Source organism: Euphorbia lathyris, chromosome 1 (genome assembly GCF_963576675.1).
Source record: "Euphorbia lathyris chromosome 1, ddEupLath1.1, whole genome shotgun sequence".
Taxonomy (NCBI): domain Eukaryota; kingdom Viridiplantae; phylum Streptophyta; class Magnoliopsida; order Malpighiales; family Euphorbiaceae; genus Euphorbia; species Euphorbia lathyris.
Window position 1 is genome coordinate 132,663,706 of NC_088910.1, and position 9,776 is coordinate 132,673,481.

A 9,776-nucleotide genomic window follows, 5' to 3' on the forward strand; every position below is an offset into this window, starting at 1 on the left:
CACGCCATGGTGAAAAAAAAATTAAATAATTAAAAAATGCACGTTGCAAAAAAGTTTGGGGGTGCAACACGAGGACTTCCCAAGAGGTCACCCATCTTAGTACTACTCTCGCCCAGGCACGTTTAACTTCGGAGTTCTGATGGGATCCAGTGCATTAGTGCTGGTATGATCGCACCCGTCATCCCATGCAAAAACTAAGCATATATTCCATACTGGGCGCCCCTTTCTCCCGTATGCTCATCCTTCACGTGCATGCACAAGCCCCCGGACCCCAAACACTGACCCCCGCCTCGAAAACGTGCACGCCATGGTGAAAAAAAACATTAAATAATTAAAAAATGCACGTTGCAAAAAAGTTTGGGGGTGCAACACGAGGACTTCCCAAGAGGTCGCCCATCTTAGTACTACTCTCGCCCAAGCGCGTTTAACTTCGGAGTTGTGATGGGATCCGGTGCATTAGTGCTGGTATGATCGCACCCGTCATCCCATGCAAAAACTAAGCATATATTCCATATTGGGCGCCCCTTTCTCCCGTATGCTCATCCTTCACGTGCATGCACAAGCCCCCGGACCCCAAACACTGACCCCCGCCTCGAAAACGTGCACGCCATGGTGAAAAAAAAATTTAAATAATTAAAAAATGCACGTTGCAAAAAAGTTTGGGGGTGCAACACGAGGATTTCCCAAGAGGTCACCCATCTTAGTACTACTCTCGCCCAAGCACGTTTAACTTCGGAGTTCTGATGGGATCCGGTGCATTAGTGCTGGTATGATCGCACCCGTCATCCCATGCAAAAACTAAGCATATATTCCATACTGGGCGCCCCTTTCTCCCGTATGCTCATCCTTCACGTGCATGCACAAGCCCCCGGACCCCAAACATTGACCCCCGCCTCGAAAAATGCACGCCATGGTGAAAAAAAACTTTAAATAATTAAAAAATGCACGTTGCAAAAAAGTTTGGGGGTGCAACACGAGGACTTCCCAAGAGGTCGCCCATCTTAGTACTACTCTCGCCCAAGCGCGTTTAACTTCGGAGTTCTGATGGGATCCGGTGCATTAGTGCTGGTATGATCGCACCCGTCATCCCATGCAAAAACTAAGCATATATTCCATACTGGGCGCCCCTTTCTCCCGTATGCTCATCCTTCACGTGCATGCACAAGCCCCCGGACCCCAAACACTGACCCCCGCCTCGAAAACGTGCACGCCATGGTGAAAAAAAAATTTAAATAATTAAAAAATGCACGTTGCAAAAAAGTTTGGGGGTGCAACACGAGGACTTCCCAAGAGGTCACCCATCTTAGTACTACTCTCGCCCAAGCACGTTTAGCTTCGGAGTGATGATGGGATCCGGTGCATTAGTGCTGGTATGATCGCACCCGCCAACCCATGCAAAAACTAAGCATATATTCCATACTGGGCGCCCCTTTCTCCCGTATGCTCATCCTTCACGTGCATGCACAAGCCCCCGGACCCCAAACACTGACCCCCGCCTCGAAAACGTGCACGCCATGGTGAAAAAAAAAATTAAATAATTAAAAAATGCACGTTGCAAAAAAGTTTGGGCCCGCCTCGAAAACGTGCACGCCATGGTGAAAAAAAAATTAAATAATTAAAAAATGCACGTTGCAAAAAAGTTTGGGGGTGCAACACGAGGACTTCCCAACAGGTCACCCATTTTAGTACTACTCTCGCCCAAGCACGTTTGACTTCGGAGTTCTGATGGGATCCGGTGCATTAGTGCTGGTATGATCGCACCCGTCATCCCATGCAAAAACTAAGCATATATTCCATACTGGACGCCCCTTTCTCCCGTATGCTCATCCTTCACGTGCATGCACAAGCCCCCGGACCCCAAACACTGACCCCCGCCTCGAAAACGCGCACGCCATGGTGAAAAAAAAAATTAAATAATTAAAAAATGCACGTTGCAAAAAAGTTTGGGGGTGCAACACGAGGACTTCCCAAGAGGTCACCCATCTTAGTACTACTCTCGCCCAAGCACGTTTAACTTCGGAGTTCTGATGGGATCCGGTGCATTAGTGCTGGTATGATCGCACCCGTCATCCCATGCAAAAACTAAGCATATATTCCATACTGGGCGCCCCTTTCTCCCGTATGCTCATCCTTCACGTGCATGCACAAGCCTCCGGACCCCAAACACTGAACCCCGCCTCGAAAACGTGCACGCCATGGTGAAAAAAAAATTAAATAATTAAAAAATGCACACGTTTGACTTCGGAGTTCTGATGGGATCCGGTGCATTAGTGCTGGTATGATCGCACCCGTCATCCCATGCAAAAACTAAGCATATATTCCATACTGGACGCCCCTTTCTCCCGTATGCTCATCCTTCACGTGCATGCACAAGCCCCCGGACCCCAAACACTGACCCCCGCCTCGAAAACGCGCACGCCATGGTGAAAAAAAAAATTAAATAATTAAAAAATGCACGTTGCAAAAAAGTTTGGGGGTGCAACACGAGGACTTCCCAAGAGGTCACCCATCTTAGTACTACTCTCGCCCAAGCACATTTAACTTCGGAGTTCTGATGGGATCCGGTGCATTAGTGCTGGTATGATCGCACCCGTCATCACATGCAAAAACTAAGCATATATTCCATACTGGGCGCCCCTTTCTCCCGTATGCTCATCCTTCACGTGCATGCACAAGCCCCCGGACCCCAAACACTGACCCCCGCCTCGAAAACGTGCACGCCATGGTGAAAAAAAATTAAATAATTAAAAAATGCACGTTGCAAAAAAGTTTGGGCCCGCCTCGAAAACGTGCACGCCATGGTGAAAAAAAAATTAAATAATTAAAAAATGCACGTTATAAAAAAGTTTAGGGGTGCAACACGAGGACTTCCCAAGAGGTCACCCATCTTAGTACTACTCTCGCCCAAGCACGTTTAACTTCGGAGTTCTGATGGAATCCGGTGCATTAGTGCTGGTATGATCGCACCCGTCATCCCATGCAAAAACTAAGCATATATTCCATACTGGGCGCCCCTTTCTCCCGTATGCTCATCCTTCACGTGCATGCACAAGCCCCCGGACCCCAAACACTCACCCCCGCCTCGAAAACGTGCACGCCATGGTGAAAAAAAAAATTAAATAATTAAAAAATGCACGTTGCAAAAAAGTTTGGGGGTGCAACACGAGGACTTCCCAAGAGGTCACCCATCTTAGTACTACTCTCGCCCAAGCGCGTTTAACTTCGGAGTTCTGATGGGATCCGGTGCATTAGTGCTGGTATGATCGCACCCGTCATCCCATGCAAAAACTAAGCATATATTCCATACTGGGCGCCCCTTTCTCCCGTATGCTCATCCTTCACGTGCATGCACAAGCCCCCGGACCCCAAACACTGACCCCCGCCTCGAAAACGTGCACGCCATGGTGAAAAAAAAAATTAAATAATTAAAAAATGCACGTTGCAAAAAAGTTTGGGCCCGCCTCGAAAACGTGCACGCCATGGTGAAAAAAAAATTAAATAATTAAAAAATGCACGTTGCAAAAAAGTTTGGGGGTGCAACACGAGGACTTCCCAACAAGTCACCCATTTTAGTACTACTCTCGCCCAAGCACGTTTGACTTCGGAGTTTTGATAGGATCCGGTGCATTAGTGCTGGTATGATCGCACCCGTCATCCCATGCAAAAACTAAGCATATATTCCATACTGGACGTCCCTTTCTCCCGTATGCTCATCCTTCACGTGCATGCACAAGCCCCCGGACCCCAAACACTGACCCCCGCCTCGAAAACGCGCACGCCATGGTGAAAAAAAAAATTAAATAATTAAAAAATGCACGTTGCAAAAAAGTTTGGGGGTGCAACACGAAGACTTCCCAAGAGGTCACCCATCTTAGTACTACTCTCGCCCAAGCACGTTTCACTTCGGAGTTCTGATGGGATCCGGTGCATTAGTGCTGGTATGATCGCACCCGTCATCCCATGCAAAAACTAAGCATATATTCCATACTGGGCGCCCCTTTCTCCCGTATGCTCATCCTTCACGTGCATGCACAAGCCTCCGGACCCCAAACACTGACCCCCGCCTCGAAAACGTGCACGCCATGGTGAAAAAAAAATTAAATAATTAAAAAATGCACACGTTTGACTTCGGAGTTCTGATGGGATCCGGTGCATTAGTGCTGGTATGATCGCACCCGTCATCCCATGCAAAAACTAAGCATATATTCCATACTGAACGCCCCTTTCTCCCGTATGCTCATCCTTCACGTGCATGCACAAGCCTCCGGACCCCAAACACTGACCCCCGCCTCGAAAACGTGCACGCCATGGTGAAAAAAAAATTAAATAATTAAAAAATGCACGTTGCAAAAAAGTTTGGGGGTGCAACACGAGGACTTACCAAGAGGTCACCCATCTTAGTACTACTCTCGCCCAAGCACGTTTAACTTCGGAGTTCTAATGGAATCCGGTGCATTAGTGCTGGTATGATCGCACCCGTCATCCCATGCAAAAACTAAGCATATATTCCATACTGGGCGCCCCTTTCTCCCGTATGCTCATCCTTCACGTGCATGCACAAGCCTCCGGACCCCAAACACTGACCCCCGCCTCGAAAACGTGCACGCCATGGTGAAAAAAAAATTAAATAATTAAAAAATGCACGTTGCAAAAAAGTTTGGGGGTGCAACACGAGGACTTCCCAAGAGGTCACCCATCTTAGTACTACTCTCGCCCAAGCACGTTTAACTTCGGAGTTCTAATGGAATCCGGTGCATTAGTGCTGGTATGATCGCACCCGTCATCCCATGCAAAAACTAAGCATATATTCCATACTGGGCGCCCCTTTCTCCCGTATGCTCATCCTTCACGTGCATGCACAAGCCCCCGGACCCCAAACACTCACCCCCGCCTCGAAAACGTGCACGCCATGGTGAAAAAAAAATTAAATAATTAAAAAATGCACGTTGCAAAAAAGTTTGGGGGTGCAACACGAGGACTTCCCAAGAGGTCACCCATCTTAGTACTACTCTCGCCCAAGCGCGTTTAACTTCGGAGTTCTGATGGGATCCGGTGCATTAGTGCTGGTATGATCGCACCCGTCATCCCATGCAAAAACTAAGCATATATTCCATACTGGGCGCCCCTTTCTCCCGTATGCTCATCCTTCACGTGCATGCACAAGCCCCCGGACCCCAAACACTGACCCCCGCCTCGAAAACGTGCACGCCATGGTGAAAAAAAAAATTAAATAATTAAAAAATGCACGTTGCAAAAAAGTTTGGGCCCGCCTCCAAAACGTGCACGCCATGGTGAAAAAAAAATTAAATAATTAAAAAATGCACGTTGCAAAAAAGTTTGGGGGTGCAACACGAGGACTTCCCAACAAGTCACCCATTTTAGTACTACTCTCGCCCAAGCACGTTTGACTTCGGAGTTTTGATGGGATCCGGTGCATTAGTGCTGGTATGATCGCACCCGTCATCCCATGCAAAAACTAAGCATATATTCCATACTGGACGCCCCTTTCTCCCGTATGCTCATCCTTCACGTGCATGCACAAGCCCCCGGACCCCAAACACTGACCCCCGCCTCGAAAACGCGCACGCCATGGTGAAAAAAAAAATTAAATAATTAAAAAATGCACGTTGCAAAAAAGTTTGGGGGTGCAACACGAAGACTTCCCAAGAGGTCACCCATCTTAGTACTACTCTCGCCCAAGCACGTTTATCTTCGGAGTTCTGATGGGATCCGGTGCATTAGTGCTGGTATGATCGCACCCGTCATCCCATGCAAAAACTAAGCATATATTCCATACTGGGCGCCCCTTTCTCCCGTATGCTCATCCTTCACGTGCATGCACAAGCCTCCGGACCCCAAACACTGACCCCCGCCTCGAAAACGTGCACGCCATGGTGAAAAAAAAATTAAATAATTAAAAAATGCACACGTTTGACTTCGGAGTTCTGATGGGATCCGGTGCATTAGTGCTGGTATGATCGCACCCGTCATCCCATGCAAAAACTAAGCATATATTCCATACTGGACGCCCCTTTCTCCCGTATGCTCATCCTTCACGTGCATGCACAAGCCCCCGGACCCCAAACACTGACCCCCGCCTCGAAAACGCGCACGCCATGGTGAAAAAAAAAATTAAATAATTAAAAAATGCACGTTGCAAAAAAGTTTGGGGGTGCAACACGAAGACTTCCCAAAAGGTCACCCATCTTAGTACTACTCTCGCCCAAGCACGTTTAACTTCGGAGTTCTGATGGGATCCGGTGCATTAGTGCTGGTATGATCGCACCCGTCATCCCATGCAAAAACTAAGCATATATTCCATACTGGGCGCCCCTTTCTCCCGTATGCTCATCCTTCACGTGCATGCACAAGCCTCCGGACCCCAAACACTGACCCCCGCCTCGAAAACGTGCACGCCATGGTGAAAAAAAAATTAAATAATTAAAAAATGCACACGTTTGACTTCGGAGTTCTGATGGGATCCGGTGCATTAGTGCTGGTATGATCGCACCCGTCATCCCATGCAAAAACTAAGCATATATTCCATACTGGACGCCCCTTTCTCCCGTATGCTCATCCTTCACGTGCATGCACAAGCCCCCGGACCCCAAACACTGACCCCCGCCTCGAAAACGCGCACGCCATGGTGAAAAAAAAAATTAAATAATTAAAAAATGCACGTTGCAAAAAAGTTTGGGGGTGCAACACGAAGACTTCCCAAGAGGTCACCCATCTTAGTACTACTCTCGCCCAAGCACGTTTAACTTCGGAGTTCTGATGGGATCCGGTGCATTAGTGCTGGTATGATCGCACCCGTCATCCCATGCAAAAACTAAGCATATATTCCATACTGGGCGCCCCTTTCTCCCGTATGCTCATCCTTCACGTGCATGCACAAGCCTCCGGACCCCAAACACTGACCCCCGCCTCGAAAACGTGCACGCCATGGTGAAAAAAAAATTAAATAATTAAAAAATGCACACGTTTGACTTCGGAGTTCTGATGGGATCCGGTGCATTAGTGCTGGTATGATCGCACCCGTCATCCCATGCAAAAACTAAGCATATATTCCATACTGGACGCCCCTTTCTCCCGTATGCTCATCCTTCACGTGCATGCACAAGCCCCCGGACCCCAAACACTGACCCCCGCCTCGAAAACGCGCACGCCATGGTGAAAAAAAAAATTAAATAATTAAAAAATGCACGTTGCAAAAAAGTTTGGGGGTGCAATACGAGGACTTCCCAAGAGGTCACCCATCTTAGTACTACTCTCGCCCAAGCACGTTTAACTTCGGAGTTCTGATGGGATCCGGTGCATTAGTGCTGGTATGATCGCACCCGTCATCCCATGCAAAAACTAAGCATATATTCCATACTGGGCGCCCCTTTCTCCCGTATGCTCATCCTTCACGTGCATGCACAAGCCTCCGGACCCCAAACACTGACCCCCGTCTCGAAAACGTGCACGCCATGGTGAAAAAAAAATTAAATAATTAAAAAATGCACACGTTTGACTTCGGAGTTCTGATGGGATCCGGTGCATTAGTGCTGGTATGATCGCACCCGTCATCCCATGCAAAAACTAAGCATATATTCCATACTGGACGCCCCTTTCTCCCGTATGCTCATCCTTCACGTGCATGCACAAGCCCCCGGACCCCAAACACTGACCTCCGCCTCGAAAACGCGCACGCCATGGTGAAAAAAAAAATTAAATAATTAAAAAATGCACGTTGCAAAAAAGTTTGGGGGTGCAACACGAAGACTTCCCAAGAGGTCACCCATCTTAGTACTACTCTCGCCCAAGCACGTTTAACTTCGGAGTTCTGATGGGATCCGGTGCATTAGTGCTGGTATGATCGCACCCGTCATCCCATGCAAAAACTAAGCATATATTCCATACTGGGCGCCCCTTTCTCCCGTATGCTCATCCTTCACGTGCATGCACAAGCCTCCGGACCCCAAACACTGACCCCCGCCTCGAAAACGTGCACGCCATGGTGAAAAAAAAATTAAATAATTAAAAAATGCACACGTTTGACTTCGGAGTTCTGATGGGATCCGGTGCATTAGTGCTGGTATGATCGCACCCGTCATCCCATGCAAAAACTAAGCATATATTCCATACTGGACGCCCCTTTCTCCCGTATGCTCATCCTTCACGTGCATGCACAAGCCCCCGGACCCCAAACACTGACCCCCGCCTCGAAAACGCGCACGCCATGGTGAAAAAAAAAATTAAATAATTAAAAAATGCACGTTGCAAAAAAGTTTGGGGGTGCAATACGAGGACTTCCCAAGAGGTCACCCATCTTAGTACTACTCTCGCCCAAGCACGTTTAACTTCGGAGTTCTGATGGGATCCGGTGCATTAGTGCTGGTATGATCGCACCCGTCATCCAATGCAAAAACTAAGCATATATTCCATACTGGGCGCCCCTTTCTCCCGTATGCTCATCCTTCACGTGCATGCACAAGCCTCCGGACCCCAAACACTGACCCCCGCCTCGAAAACGTGCACGCCATGGTGAAAAAAAAATTAAATAATTAAAAAATGCACGTTGCAAAAAAGTTTGGGGGTGCAACACGAGGACTTCCCAAGAGGTCACCCATCTTAGTACTACTCTCGCCCAAGCACGTTTAACTTCGGAGTTCTAATGGAATCCGGTGCATTAGTGCTGGTATGATCGCACCCGTCATCCCATGCAAAAACTAAGCATATATTCCATACTGGGCGCCCCTTTCTCCCGTATGCTCATCCTTCACGTGCATGCACAAGCCTCCGGACCCCAAACACTGACCCCCGCCTCGAAAACGTGCACGCCATGGTGAAAAAAAAATTAAATAATTAAAAAATGCACGTTGCAAAAAAGTTTGGGGGTGCAACACGAGGACTTCCCAAGAGGTCACCCATCTTAGTACTACTCTCGCCCAAGCACGTTTAACTTCGGAGTTCTAATGGAATCCGGTGCATTAGTGCTGGTATGATCGCACCCGTCATCCCATGCAAAAACTAAGCATATATTCCATACTGGGCGCCCCTTTCTCCCGTATGCTCATCCTTCACGTGCATGCACAAGCCCCCGGACCCCAAACACTCACCCCCGCCTCGAAAACGTGCACGCCATGGTGAAAAAAAAATTAAATAATTAAAAAATGCACGTTGCAAAAAAGTTTGGGGGTGCAACACGAGGACTTCCCAAGAGGTCACCCATCTTAGTACTACTCTCGCCCAAGCGCGTTTAACTTCGGAGTTCTGATGGGATCCGGTGCATTAGTGCTGGTATGATCGCACCCGTCATCCCATGCAAAAACTAAGCATATATTCCATACTGGGCGCCCCTTTCTCCCGTATGCTCATCCTTCACGTGCATGCACAAGCCCCCGGACCCCAAACACTGACCCCCGCCTCGAAAACGTGCACGCCATGGTGAAAAAAAAAATTAAATAATTAAAAAATGCACGTTGCAAAAAAGTTTGGGCCCGCCTCGAAAACGTGCACGCCATGGTGAAAAAAAAATTAAATAATTAAAAAATGCACGTTGCAAAAAAGTTTGGGGGTGCAACACGAGGACTTCCCAACAAGTCACCCATTTTAGTACTACTCTCGCCCAAGCACGTTTGACTTCGGAGTTTTGATGGGATCCGGTGCATTAGTGCTGGTATGATCGCACCCGTCATCCCATGCAAAAACTAAGCATATATTCCATACTGGACGCCCCTTTCTCCCGTATGCTCATCCTTCACGTGCATGCACAAGCCCCCGGACCCCAA

The 9,776-nt window shown here is 48.1% G+C and overlaps 26 non-coding genes across 26 annotated transcripts; all 26 read right to left on the reverse strand.

Moving 5' to 3' along the window:
- Positions 1 to 58: 58 nt before the first annotated feature.
- LOC136212897 (5S ribosomal RNA) lies at positions 59 to 177 on the reverse strand. Its single transcript, XR_010680037.1, has one exon. It is a non-coding gene; the product is annotated as a 5S ribosomal RNA (ribosomal RNA).
- Positions 178 to 360: 183 nt separating this feature from the next.
- On the reverse strand, positions 361 to 479 carry LOC136215607 (5S ribosomal RNA). The gene has a single exon (XR_010682643.1). It is a non-coding gene; the product is annotated as a 5S ribosomal RNA (ribosomal RNA).
- A 183-nt stretch (positions 480 to 662) lies between these two features.
- On the reverse strand, positions 663 to 781 carry LOC136211701 (5S ribosomal RNA). The gene has a single exon (XR_010678895.1). It is a non-coding gene; the product is annotated as a 5S ribosomal RNA (ribosomal RNA).
- A 182-nt stretch (positions 782 to 963) lies between these two features.
- Positions 964 to 1,082, reverse strand: LOC136213952 (5S ribosomal RNA). Its single transcript, XR_010681052.1, has one exon. It is a non-coding gene; the product is annotated as a 5S ribosomal RNA (ribosomal RNA).
- A 183-nt stretch (positions 1,083 to 1,265) lies between these two features.
- Positions 1,266 to 1,384, reverse strand: LOC136215540 (5S ribosomal RNA). The gene has a single exon (XR_010682579.1). It is a non-coding gene; the product is annotated as a 5S ribosomal RNA (ribosomal RNA).
- A 260-nt stretch (positions 1,385 to 1,644) lies between these two features.
- LOC136214644 (5S ribosomal RNA) lies at positions 1,645 to 1,763 on the reverse strand. The gene has a single exon (XR_010681724.1). It is a non-coding gene; the product is annotated as a 5S ribosomal RNA (ribosomal RNA).
- A 183-nt stretch (positions 1,764 to 1,946) lies between these two features.
- On the reverse strand, positions 1,947 to 2,065 carry LOC136211388 (5S ribosomal RNA). Its single transcript, XR_010678592.1, has one exon. It is a non-coding gene; the product is annotated as a 5S ribosomal RNA (ribosomal RNA).
- Positions 2,066 to 2,473: 408 nt separating this feature from the next.
- Positions 2,474 to 2,592, reverse strand: LOC136211979 (5S ribosomal RNA). The gene has a single exon (XR_010679160.1). It is a non-coding gene; the product is annotated as a 5S ribosomal RNA (ribosomal RNA).
- A 258-nt stretch (positions 2,593 to 2,850) lies between these two features.
- Positions 2,851 to 2,969, reverse strand: LOC136212490 (5S ribosomal RNA). Its single transcript, XR_010679643.1, has one exon. It is a non-coding gene; the product is annotated as a 5S ribosomal RNA (ribosomal RNA).
- A 183-nt stretch (positions 2,970 to 3,152) lies between these two features.
- LOC136213355 (5S ribosomal RNA) lies at positions 3,153 to 3,271 on the reverse strand. The gene has a single exon (XR_010680470.1). It is a non-coding gene; the product is annotated as a 5S ribosomal RNA (ribosomal RNA).
- Positions 3,272 to 3,531: 260 nt separating this feature from the next.
- On the reverse strand, positions 3,532 to 3,650 carry LOC136215740 (5S ribosomal RNA). Its single transcript, XR_010682772.1, has one exon. It is a non-coding gene; the product is annotated as a 5S ribosomal RNA (ribosomal RNA).
- Positions 3,651 to 3,833: 183 nt separating this feature from the next.
- LOC136213933 (5S ribosomal RNA) lies at positions 3,834 to 3,952 on the reverse strand. Its single transcript, XR_010681031.1, has one exon. It is a non-coding gene; the product is annotated as a 5S ribosomal RNA (ribosomal RNA).
- A 407-nt stretch (positions 3,953 to 4,359) lies between these two features.
- LOC136215211 (5S ribosomal RNA) lies at positions 4,360 to 4,478 on the reverse strand. Its single transcript, XR_010682258.1, has one exon. It is a non-coding gene; the product is annotated as a 5S ribosomal RNA (ribosomal RNA).
- A 182-nt stretch (positions 4,479 to 4,660) lies between these two features.
- Positions 4,661 to 4,779, reverse strand: LOC136213451 (5S ribosomal RNA). The gene has a single exon (XR_010680561.1). It is a non-coding gene; the product is annotated as a 5S ribosomal RNA (ribosomal RNA).
- Positions 4,780 to 4,961: 182 nt separating this feature from the next.
- Positions 4,962 to 5,080, reverse strand: LOC136213356 (5S ribosomal RNA). Its single transcript, XR_010680471.1, has one exon. It is a non-coding gene; the product is annotated as a 5S ribosomal RNA (ribosomal RNA).
- Positions 5,081 to 5,340: 260 nt separating this feature from the next.
- On the reverse strand, positions 5,341 to 5,459 carry LOC136215656 (5S ribosomal RNA). Its single transcript, XR_010682693.1, has one exon. It is a non-coding gene; the product is annotated as a 5S ribosomal RNA (ribosomal RNA).
- A 183-nt stretch (positions 5,460 to 5,642) lies between these two features.
- On the reverse strand, positions 5,643 to 5,761 carry LOC136214380 (5S ribosomal RNA). Its single transcript, XR_010681468.1, has one exon. It is a non-coding gene; the product is annotated as a 5S ribosomal RNA (ribosomal RNA).
- Positions 5,762 to 6,169: 408 nt separating this feature from the next.
- Positions 6,170 to 6,288, reverse strand: LOC136213526 (5S ribosomal RNA). The gene has a single exon (XR_010680632.1). It is a non-coding gene; the product is annotated as a 5S ribosomal RNA (ribosomal RNA).
- A 408-nt stretch (positions 6,289 to 6,696) lies between these two features.
- LOC136212514 (5S ribosomal RNA) lies at positions 6,697 to 6,815 on the reverse strand. The gene has a single exon (XR_010679666.1). It is a non-coding gene; the product is annotated as a 5S ribosomal RNA (ribosomal RNA).
- Positions 6,816 to 7,223: 408 nt separating this feature from the next.
- Positions 7,224 to 7,342, reverse strand: LOC136212996 (5S ribosomal RNA). The gene has a single exon (XR_010680130.1). It is a non-coding gene; the product is annotated as a 5S ribosomal RNA (ribosomal RNA).
- Positions 7,343 to 7,750: 408 nt separating this feature from the next.
- LOC136212515 (5S ribosomal RNA) lies at positions 7,751 to 7,869 on the reverse strand. Its single transcript, XR_010679667.1, has one exon. It is a non-coding gene; the product is annotated as a 5S ribosomal RNA (ribosomal RNA).
- A 408-nt stretch (positions 7,870 to 8,277) lies between these two features.
- Positions 8,278 to 8,396, reverse strand: LOC136213114 (5S ribosomal RNA). The gene has a single exon (XR_010680245.1). It is a non-coding gene; the product is annotated as a 5S ribosomal RNA (ribosomal RNA).
- A 182-nt stretch (positions 8,397 to 8,578) lies between these two features.
- On the reverse strand, positions 8,579 to 8,697 carry LOC136213452 (5S ribosomal RNA). The gene has a single exon (XR_010680562.1). It is a non-coding gene; the product is annotated as a 5S ribosomal RNA (ribosomal RNA).
- Positions 8,698 to 8,879: 182 nt separating this feature from the next.
- Positions 8,880 to 8,998, reverse strand: LOC136213453 (5S ribosomal RNA). Its single transcript, XR_010680563.1, has one exon. It is a non-coding gene; the product is annotated as a 5S ribosomal RNA (ribosomal RNA).
- A 182-nt stretch (positions 8,999 to 9,180) lies between these two features.
- Positions 9,181 to 9,299, reverse strand: LOC136213357 (5S ribosomal RNA). The gene has a single exon (XR_010680472.1). It is a non-coding gene; the product is annotated as a 5S ribosomal RNA (ribosomal RNA).
- A 260-nt stretch (positions 9,300 to 9,559) lies between these two features.
- Positions 9,560 to 9,678, reverse strand: LOC136215657 (5S ribosomal RNA). The gene has a single exon (XR_010682694.1). It is a non-coding gene; the product is annotated as a 5S ribosomal RNA (ribosomal RNA).
- Between the last annotated feature and the right edge of the window lie 98 nt (positions 9,679 to 9,776).